At 59.4% G+C, this 10258-nt stretch overlaps 1 pseudogene; it reads left to right on the top strand.

Annotated features, from left to right (window-relative positions):
• Positions 1 to 9062: 9062 nt before the first annotated feature.
• LOC120393155 lies at positions 9063 to 10049 on the top strand (annotated as a pseudogene).
• The last annotated feature ends 209 nt before the right edge of the window (positions 10050 to 10258 follow it).

The following is a 10258-nucleotide window of genomic DNA, read 5'->3' on the forward strand; positions in this document are numbered from 1 at the left end:
GCTGCCCCGCCCCTCCCCACGCGCTCTGGGCGGGGCGCAAGGCCCGTTGGGCTCCCAGCCCGCCCCTCCCCACGCGGCTCGGAGAAAGCGAGGCTCAAAGGCTTTCGGCAGCTCCCAGCGCTGATGCGCTGAGCTCCAGGGAGGGTGGAGGCGGGAGCCTCGCTCTTCTCTTGGGGCCTACGGGCCAGGCGGGGCAAGTGCCTTGCCCCCTCTGGGCAGCCCTGCACAAATGCAGAAATATCACAGCTAAATTCCTGCGGGTCCTGATCCTGAAAGTCAACTCCAGTTTTGCTCAATTGAGGATTGCAGATCTTGCTTTACACATTAGCTAAATAGAAACTTGGATGGAAAAATGTCCCGAATTAATTTACCAAAACTTTATTTGTCAAAGAGGCAGAATTAAATACTCTAATTAATTTTATTGTGGCCATACCAGTCAAATTTAGCATATTTTCTGTCACATTAAAAAAATGACCTCCAAGTCTTTGTCAACAAAAGATAGTTCATCTGTTTGTTAAGTCAGCAGACCTAGTACAGATGAATCATGGCTAAAAGCATTTGTCTTTTTGTTCTCTTTTAAAAAAATTAATCTCCTTCCCCCAACAGTTTACTTTGGAGGAGAGACAAGGGTGTTTTAAATAAGGGCCAATCCTTAGGCTGCACCCAGCTTCCATCCTTTATTATTTGATAGATTTTAAGGCCTAAGACCTCAACCAGCTGATTCTGCATCCAGGCTCAGAACTTAGGGCTGAGCTAGAGCAGATCCTTTAGAAGATGTACATCTTGGTCAGCGTCACCCTTTTTATCTCCTCTCTGGCTATGTCCAGCTGCAGCAACCCCTCAAGTAACGATGGAGAGGTGGAGGGGTGGGTGGCTAGTGTATGCATATGTGTGTTTACTACTGAGTCATGTGGTGATATTTTTGCTCCCTGATTGGACCAAAGGGACTAGCAATAGTAGAAGTGAGCACGTATTCCTGAACATCATGAACACCCTTAGACTTAGCCAGCCAAGAGAGAAGGCATGTGTTAGACACAGCAAAGCCACTCCTGGGCCTGGATATGAGATGAAACATTAGGCACACATTTCCGGAAGCAATGACAGAGAACCCCTGCCCAAAGGCATTTATCTATGCACCCAGCTACGCCAAAGGCACAGGGCAGATCCTAGCAGATGTGCTGCCACCCTCAGGAACACAAAGATCGGGAAGCTCCCTATTCCTCAGTCTTCTGGGGCTGTTTTATCTCCCAAAGGAAGAGGAGAATGCGCTTACATACAAAGTTATAATGTTACAAGGTAAGATGAGCCACCTAAGGACTTGATTCTCCTGCTCCCATGAAGGCAATGGCCACGTTACCGCTTTGAGCTTCAATGTGTGCTCAGCATTGGGCCTTGGCAGGATCATGGCGGGCAGCAGGGCACATCAATGTCAGGTGTTTCAAAGGTACCGGAGAGCTTCCTGCCTGCATTTGAGCTCTCTGACAATTGATGTCAATGTAGTTTGTCCTTAGTATTTCAGTGAACAAGGAGGAGATGTTGGATACTCTAGAGATAATATCTGGGTGCTTTCTGGAATCAGAAAGTTCAGATGGAATTTTCAGACCTAGATTTTCAGTAGAGAGAGGCCAGGAGCATGTGCAAGAATTCATGCAAAACAGCACCACTTTTCCGTGTGCAATTACTATAATTGCATGCAGAGTTCTTGAAACCGTGTATACATTATTATTATTATATAGCATTGTTTGTGTCGTGGGAGCACCTAAGGCTCTAGCCCTGGACCATCCTCATTGTGCTAGGAGCTGTACAGACACAGAACAAAAAGACCATCAGTGCCCCAAAGATTTACAATCTGAGTAGCAATTGGTTTCTATCAAATGAGTATTTGGGTGTCTAGCCAAATATTATATTCTCACCGGTGACTTTGTCAAATGACCTGGCAGGGTCCCATATTTAAACTTGCTCAATGATTCCCGTATCAGATTTGCTCTACCTAAAAAGTTATAAATTGTTGGGGTTTTTCCTGATTGCCAGCCTTGCAAAGATGGGCTCTGAGAGTCAGGCAACGCTCTTCCTCCCTTGTCTATGGTGCCATTCATAAAGTCTCTGTGGTCAGCAGTTTTGGCTGCAGGCGGAGGTGCTGGCCCCAGCACAGGTCCCCCAGATGTCTTGTCCTCGCACTGCTAGAGTAAATCGTAGTTTGTCAGTAAAGCGTGTAGACGCCACAGGAAAATCACTTGTGGAATTAGGAAGGTGCATTATTCCAGTCCTTTCTCTGGATGTAACTGACTTTTAAAACAGAAGTTGGGGTCTCGGAGATTAGAAAACAGCAGAAGAATGTACAGTATTACTGTTATTGCTATTGTCCTTGGTTTATACACTATAATTATATTATAACAAATTTCCTCGTTGAATGTCTAGCCTTTCTGTGGTGATCACCAATCACACCGCATCTCAAGTGATGGCCAGCTACCCATCACAAGCAGTGCATCGGTCGCTCTCAGGGGCACGGGAATGAACGGACAAGCACGTCGGGTTTCCAGGTCTCTTCTCCCGCCAGGTTACTCGTTCTAGAACTGTTATTTGCTCGCCTTGGGCGAATGGAAATGCTGTTACTGTAGCCCCGAATAAACACTCCTGTTTCACTTACTGAGCCGCCAAATGTAACCGGGCAAAATAATCCGCCTCTGCCCCATCCTAGCGCTGCTCCGGGCCCCGCAGCCGGCCCTGGCTCTACACCGCTGGCCCTCACGCAGGGCCAGACCCGCTTCATTGCAGGCTCTGGGGGCGCTCCTCTCCTGGCTACTCCCCAGGATGGGCAGGGCCGGGAACCTGGCTTCCTCGGCTCCAATGGCCGGGGCGCTGCTCCCCGCCTTCCCCTGCGCGCAGCAGAGCGCTGGGTTAGCGCCTGGCTCCCCTGGGAGCAGGTCCCGCCGGGCACTTCGGAAGCAGGGCTGGGTTTGCAGGCAGGCTGGGGCAATCCCCGACGGTGCGGGCGGGGTTACGGGGTGCTGCAGCGGGGCACAGGCAGATCCCGGCAGTCACGCTGCGGTGTAACAGCTGACCAGAGAGCCAGGCCATCCTGCCCCGAGCTAGACTGCAGCCGTGTCCGGCCAGGGCCGGCTAAGGGCAGCTAACAACTGACCCCTGCTTGGGAACGGCAAAGGCACCAAGGAACCACTGGAACCGGCCTGCCTGGCAGGAGCCACCGGCGCCCCGTGCGAACGCGGGTTATTTCGCGCAGAGGCTCCGCGCCTGGCTCGCTGCTCCGGACACGTGGCGCTGCGGGAAGAGACAAGCGAACGGGGTGTCGTGTAGAACTGGATTTGCACTAGTTCCTTCCCAGTCTGTGCGAGCGGAACCGCGCCTGGCCTTTAGCCTGCAGCCTAAACACGAACCTCCCCTGCCTGCAGGGGCGCCCCAGGCTGTGCACAGACCAGGGCCTGTTTTCACTACACTCACCCTGGACGCACAGAATCTCAGGGTTGGAAGGGACCTCAGGAGGTATCTAGTCCAACCCCTGCTCAGAACAGGACCAAACCCAACTAAAACATCCCAGCCAGGGCTTTGTCAAGCCTGACCTTAAAAACCTCTAAGGAAGGAGATTCCACCACCTCCCTAGGGAAACCATTCCAGTCAGTGCCAGGTTTACAATGGTGCCAGTGGCCCCAGCCTGCTCTGCTTGCACCCCACCAGCCTGCTAACTCCCCGCTAACAGTGCCCACCACTTGCTCCTCTTTGCCTGCCCGCCAGCCAGCCCAGGGCGCCTCTCCACCCCTGGCTTCACCTGCTGGCTTCTCTCTGCCTCCTGTCTGGACCCCAGTGCACCTTTAGCTCCAGGCAGTCTCTGCTTCCCACCACCTGTGGGGTCCCACCTGTCTCCCTGGAGCTGAGCTGCCTGGGACTGATGCAGTAGCCTGTCCAGTCTCGGCCCGGTGGGGGGAGGATCAGTGGCCGGGCTGTGGCTGGGCCCTTTCAGCAAGTGGGGCCTGAGAGATCTCGGGGGGGCAGGCCCTGGCCTGGCTGATTGCGCCACTCCCGAGGGGCCGGAGTGATTCCTCCCCCCACCCCCCGGACGCTGGTGGCCAGTGAGTGGCCCAGAAGGCAGGGCCTGGGGGAGTGGGTCTCTCGCGGGCCGGGGGGGGGGGGTGCGGGGCTGTGAGGGGGTGGAGAAGATCTCTGTGTCTTGGGGCACTAGGGAGTGGGGGTTCTGTGTGGGGTGCTGTGCAGGGCACTGTGAATTTGTGGCAGGGCCTGGGGGAGGTGCTGGACATAGTGCGTCTGGAGGCTTTGGCCATAGGGATTGGGGTGTTCTGGTGTTGGGCAGGGGCTGTGTGACATGACATGAGCCCACCCCGAGGAAGGGACATGCTGGCAGCACAGGGCCGGGAGGCCATTGTGCATCTGGCAACTGCCGGTTTGAAAATAGTGCCCTTGCACTGGCCTGGGCGGAGTGGGGCCGCCCGGCCATGCCCCAATGCCCTGGCTGACCCCTCACTCTGAGGACTGACCTCCCCACCAGGCTCCACTGCCCCATGGGGGCCCACAAATATGTTTGGCACCAGGCCCACAAAGGTTAATCCTGCCCTGATTCCAGTGCTTCCAGGAGTGAAAGTAACTTACAGGACTTACCGGTGCTGCGGGAGTCATGAGGGGCGTGGCCTCATCTGGAAGAGGCGTGGCTTCAAGATTTAAAGGCCGTGGGGCATCGGCTGTGGCTGGGAGCCCCAGGGCCTTTAAATCAACCCGGGGCTCCCAGTTGCAGAGGTGACTGGGAGCCCCTAGGGCTCAGGAGCAAATTAAAGGGCCTGGGGCTCCAGCCGCCGTGGAGCTCTGGGCCCTTTAAATCCCCACTGCAGCTCCGGCAGCCGGGCTCAGGCATGGATTTAAAGGGCCCGGGCTCCACGGCTGTGGGGAACCCGAGCCTTGCCGGGCTGGGGCCGGGATTTAAAGGGCCCATGTCAAGGTTTCCTCCCCCACTCTGAACTTTAGGGTACAAATGTGGGGACCTGCATGGACCCTTCTAAGCTCAATTCCTAGCTTAGATCTGGTAACACTGCCACCAGCCAGAGATCAGTGTCTGGCACACTTTCTGTCCCCCAAAACCTTCCCTAGAACACAGATCCAAACTCCTTGGATCTTAAAACTAGAGAAATTAACCATCCCCATCCTTTCCCCAGACTTTCCTCCCTGGGTTGCCTTGAGAGGTTTCACACAGATCCAAACTCCTTGGATCTTAAAACAAAGAGGAATTAACCATCCCCTCCTTTTTTCCCCACCAATCCCTGGTGAGTTCAGACCCAGTCCCCTTGGGTCTTAAAACAAGGAAAATCAATCAGTTTCTTAAAAGAAAGCTTTTAATTAAAGAAAGAAAAGGTAAAATTATCTCTGTAAAATCAGGATGGAAAATGCTTTGCAGGGTACTCAGATTCATAGAGACCAGAGGACACCCCCTCCCCAGCCTTAGATTCAAAGTTACAGCAAACAGAGGTAAAAATCCTTCCAGCAAAAGAAACATTTACAGGTTGAGAAAACAAACATAAGACTAACACACCTCACCTGGCTAGTTACTTACAAGTTTGAAACATAAGACTGATTCAGAAAGATTTGGGGAGCCTGGATTGATGTCTGGTCCCTCTCAGTCCGAGCAGAACAACCCCCAAAACAAAGAACTCCCTCCACCAAGATTTGAAAGTATCTTGTCCCTTCATTGGTCCTCTGGTCAGGTGTCAGCCAGGTTTACTGAGCTTCTTAACCCTTTACAGGTAAAAGAGACATTATCCCTTAACTATCTGTTTATGACATCCCAGAGCTCCTGCCGCTGCAGGAGCTCTGAGCCCTTTAAATCCCGGCCCCAGGCCAGCCGCTGGAGCTGTGGGCAGGATTTAAAGGGCTCTGGGCTCCCCGCAGTGGCAGACGCTCTGGGCCCTTTAAATCCCGGCCCCAGCCAAGCCGCTGGAGCTGCGGGTGGGATTCAATGGGCTCTGGGCTGCCTGCTGTGGCAGGGAGCCCAGAGCCCTTTAAATACCCACCGCGGAAGCTGGTGCGGTCTGGCACGGTGTACTGGCTCTTGCCAGTACACTGTACCGACCGACCAGCTTACCTTCACCTCTGAGTGCTTCACCACCCTCCTAGTGAAATAGTTTTCAGAGTAGCAGCTGTGTTAGTCTGTATCTGCACAAAGAACAGGAGTCCTTGCGGCACCTTAGAGACTAACACATTTATTTGAGCATAAGCTGTGGGCTACAGGTGGCACGCGAGCCGATTTCTGTTGGCACGTGGGGCGGGCTGAGCCACTCAGCCCACCGCTGCCCTGGGGTTCCCGCGGCTGGCCCCTTGCCACCCGGGGTCCCACTGCTGGTCCCACTCAGCGCCAGCTGCTGGCCTGGGGGATGGAACCCCAGGCTGGCAGTGGGCTGAGACCCCCGCTGGCAGGAGCCAGCGGCTGAACCCCCAGAGCGGGGCAGGCGGAGACGCTCAGCCCACCCCAGAAACCCCAGAGCTGGGTGGGCTGAGCCGCTCAGCCCCCCGCTGCTCTGGGGTTCCGGCTGCTGGCCCCTTGCCAGCCGGGCTCCCCGCTGCAGCCCCACTCACCTTGCTTCCCGTTGGAGTTCCAGCGCAGGCCCCTGCCAGACAGGGTCCAGGCCTCCGGCCCTGCTCAGCCCTACCAGCCGCCAGCTCCACTCACCTCAGCTGCCGATCTGGGGTTCCAGCCGCTGACCTCCTGCCAGCCGGTTATCAACTGATCACTCAGAAGCCCGTGTGCAGTGTAAAGTATCCAAATAGGTGCCACCAGACACTGGAAAACTCAGCAAGGAAAAGCCAGGGCAAGGATCACACTAAACTGATAAGATCTGCATTTTAATTTAATTTTAAATAAAGCTTCTGAAAGATTTTGAAAACCGTGTTTACTTTACATATAACAGTAGTTTGGTTCTATATTATAGACTTAGAGAGAGACCTTCTAAAAAACGTTCAAATGCATTACCGGCACGCAAAGCCTTAAATTAGAGTGTCTACATGAAGACTGGGCACAGCACTGCTGAAAGATGCCGACCCTGGACTAGACTGTCTGTGTATTTTGAAAGCATAAAATAAAGAGGAGCGTTGGTCCGGGTTGTTCTCTGGTTTATTACCTGGGGTTAAACTACATTGAATGGGATGGCACATGATTTATTTTTTTTATTTAATTTAATTTAGTACAGAGAAGTCTCTAAAAGCCCCTTGGCAAATCTCTAAGAAAAGTGCAAACCCTGATGAAATGGTGTGAGAACGGGGATCCAAACACAGGTGACCTGGCCTGGCCTGGCCTGGCCACGAGTCTAAATGAGGCGCATGGAGCTAGAATTCTGGGTGCCCAGGCAGCGTTTGGCGACAGGCAGCCCTGTGCGTGCACACACAGTGGTGGTGGAGCGATGTTGGTCCCAGGCCATCAGGGAGACAGGCTGGGTGAGATAACAGCTGGGATTGGAGCAACTGCTGCTGGTGAACAAGACTAGACCAGAACAGACGTTCTGAAGAGTAGGTTGGTTCAATAAAGATAATTCCTCACCCAGCTTGTCCCTCTGGTGCCTACATCCGCTGGGCGCAGGAGTTAGAGACACCCGCACACACACACACACCCAGACGGGGCTCCGCCTTTCAGCTCTGGAGGAAATAGGTTATAGGCCGCAGACAGAACAGTTTAGACTCTGGTCACTTTCACTCATTGCAATTGAAACGCACCTGACACACGGAGTCCGCCTGAACACCACCAGCCCGCTCCTCATGTCGATCTCCCCGTTTGGACACGGGTTCGGCCCCGGGTTCCGCAGTTCCGCGCTCCTCCTGCTCCGCACAAATCCCAGCCCAGCCGGACGGGGGCCTCGCGCGGCCGCGGGCTCCGTTGCTGTGTGATTCGCTCGCCGCGGTTATTACAGCGCGTGCGGAGTTTTACCGCTACCGGCCGGTGGGGCCCGGAGCCGAGTAGGGGGCGCATCGAGGCGCTTATCGTTCATGTTTTGTTCATGCTGCTGTTGTGATTGGCCGCCCCCCCCTCCCGCCGTGCCAGGCGCTGCGCAAACCCAGGAGAACGCGCGGGCCCCTCTCTCCAAGGAGGCGCCCGCCGCAGGGGACCCGAGGCCGATTGTAGGGGTCCGATCCCCGGCGATGCACACCCCAGACGGGGTGGGGGACGGCGCTCCAGGGCACAAGGCGCTATTTCAGGGTTACAGCCCTGGGCCCCCACTCCAGGAAGGCGCTGGCCAGAGCAGTGAGGGAGCCCTGGGCACGATGTCCTGGCGCCTGGCGGGCTCCGGGTGCCTCCCCCCAGCCCAGTGCGCCCCTCTTCGGGCGCCTTGCGCTGACCCTGGAGAGAGCTAGGCGCAGACCCCGCCTGGCTCCGCACCAGCGCTTCTCCAGAGCGCACGCTGCCGCCGGGCTCCCGAGCCTGAGAGCGGCCAGGGGCGCTCTGCTTTTCGGGCTGGCGGCTCCTCTCCTGCGCTGCGCGCATTCCCGACTCTGGAGCCCCGGAGTCAGGGGGAGGTGGGGGAAGGGCTCGGGCATCCCCCTCCCCGCGGCTGCCAGGGCTCTGGACAGGTCAGCCCCTTCCTGCAGGTGCGCCAGGGAGGCTGCGCCCCGGGCCCGGCCTGTCTCTTTAAGGCGCGGGGGGCGGAGGCGGTGGCCCGGCAGGTGGGAGTGCCGGCTGCCCAGGTACGGCAGGCACAGAAGGAGCCGGAGACCGCGGCTCAGCAGGCGGCATAAAAGGAGGGAGTCCCGCCCCCACCCCTCCTTTGCCGGGCCGGCGCGGTTACCTGCGCGCCGGGAGCTGCGGCGCCCTCCGCCCCGGGCTCCCTGCCCAGCGGCCAGCCGGGCACAAGTTCCTGGTGATGGGGGCAGCAGCTCCCGCAGCCCCGGGTCTGGAGTCCCCGACCTCCCTGCCCCGGGCGGCCCGCAGACCGAGCCTCCCCCGCGCCCACCAGCAGTGAGTTCCCGCACCGCGCCCGGACACCGCGCCCCTCCCGGACTGAGCCGCCGGCTTCGGGAGCCCCGAGCGGAGCTTGCGCCAGGCCGGCCGGCCGGCCGGGATGACCGCGGAGAGCCAGCAGCCCCTGTGCGGGCCAGCCCCGCCGAGCCCGGCCTCCTGCTCATGCCCCGGGGAAGGCGGAGCCGGGGCCCCCGAGGCGGGGGCGCGGGGCGCGGGCCGGCGGCGCAAGCGGCCGGTGCAGCGCAAGCCGCCCTACAGCTACATCGCCCTCATCGCCATGGCCATCGCGCACGCCCCGGAGCGGCGGCTCCGCTGGGCGGCATCTACCGCTTCATCACCGAGCGCTTCCCTTCTACCGCGACGGGCCGCGCAAGTGGCAGAACAGCATCCGCCACAACCTGACCTCAACGACTGCTTCGTCAAGGTGCCGCGGAGCCGGGCCGCCCGGGCAAGGGCAGCTACTGGGCGCTGGACCCGGCGGCCCGCGACATGTTCGAGAGCGGCAGCTTCCTGCGCCGGAGGAAGCGCTTCAAGCGCAGCGACCTCTCCACCTACCCGGGCCCCGCGCCCGACGCGCCCTTCGGGCCGCCCGCCGCCGCCGCCGGCTACCCCGCCGCGCCGCCCGCCCCGCGCCGCCTCTTCGGCCTCGGGGGCCGCCCGGCGCCCAGCTCGTCCCGCAGCCCGGCCGCCCGCTCAGCCCCGAGCTGGCCCCGGCGCCCGCCAGCTCCTGCGCCTTCGGGGGAGCCGCCTACGCCAGCCCGGGCTGCGCCGGGGGCGCCCTCCCCTACCCGTACGCGGGGCCCGGCGCGCCGCTGCCGCTCCCCCAGGCGCCCTACCCGCAGGGCAGCGGCCCGCTGTACCCGCCCGGCCGCCTGGCCCTGGCCGCCTCGCCCCCGCTGGGCGGCGACAGCCGGGACTTCTACGGCCGCATGTCCCCCGGCTACGGCCCCGGCGCCTACCTGCGCCCCGCGCCCTACCCCGGCGCCGCCGAGAGGTTCGTCCCGGCCGTGTGAAGGGCCCGGGCTGGCGCTGGAGCGCTCGGCGGGGGGACCGAGCCACGCGGCCGGGAGTGAGGAGCAGGGAGCGGGGTCCCCGGGCAGAGCGGCCGCGCAGGGCCTCGGGGACACCGGGACCGACGTGGCAAAGCCCCGGCCGCGGCCCGGGACACGGCGAGCAGTCAGCGCGGGTCCCCCCGTGCGCCCGGAACTGGCCCCGGCCTCGCCCCGCGTGGGGAGCGATGGGGCGCGGGGCCTGTCCCCCACATCGCCGGGCCCCCCTGCCTCTCTGCCCCCGGGC

This window comes from Mauremys reevesii, unplaced genomic scaffold (genome assembly GCF_016161935.1).
Source record: "Mauremys reevesii isolate NIE-2019 unplaced genomic scaffold, ASM1616193v1 Contig155, whole genome shotgun sequence".
In the NCBI taxonomy this organism is placed as follows: Eukaryota; Metazoa; Chordata; order Testudines; family Geoemydidae; genus Mauremys; species Mauremys reevesii.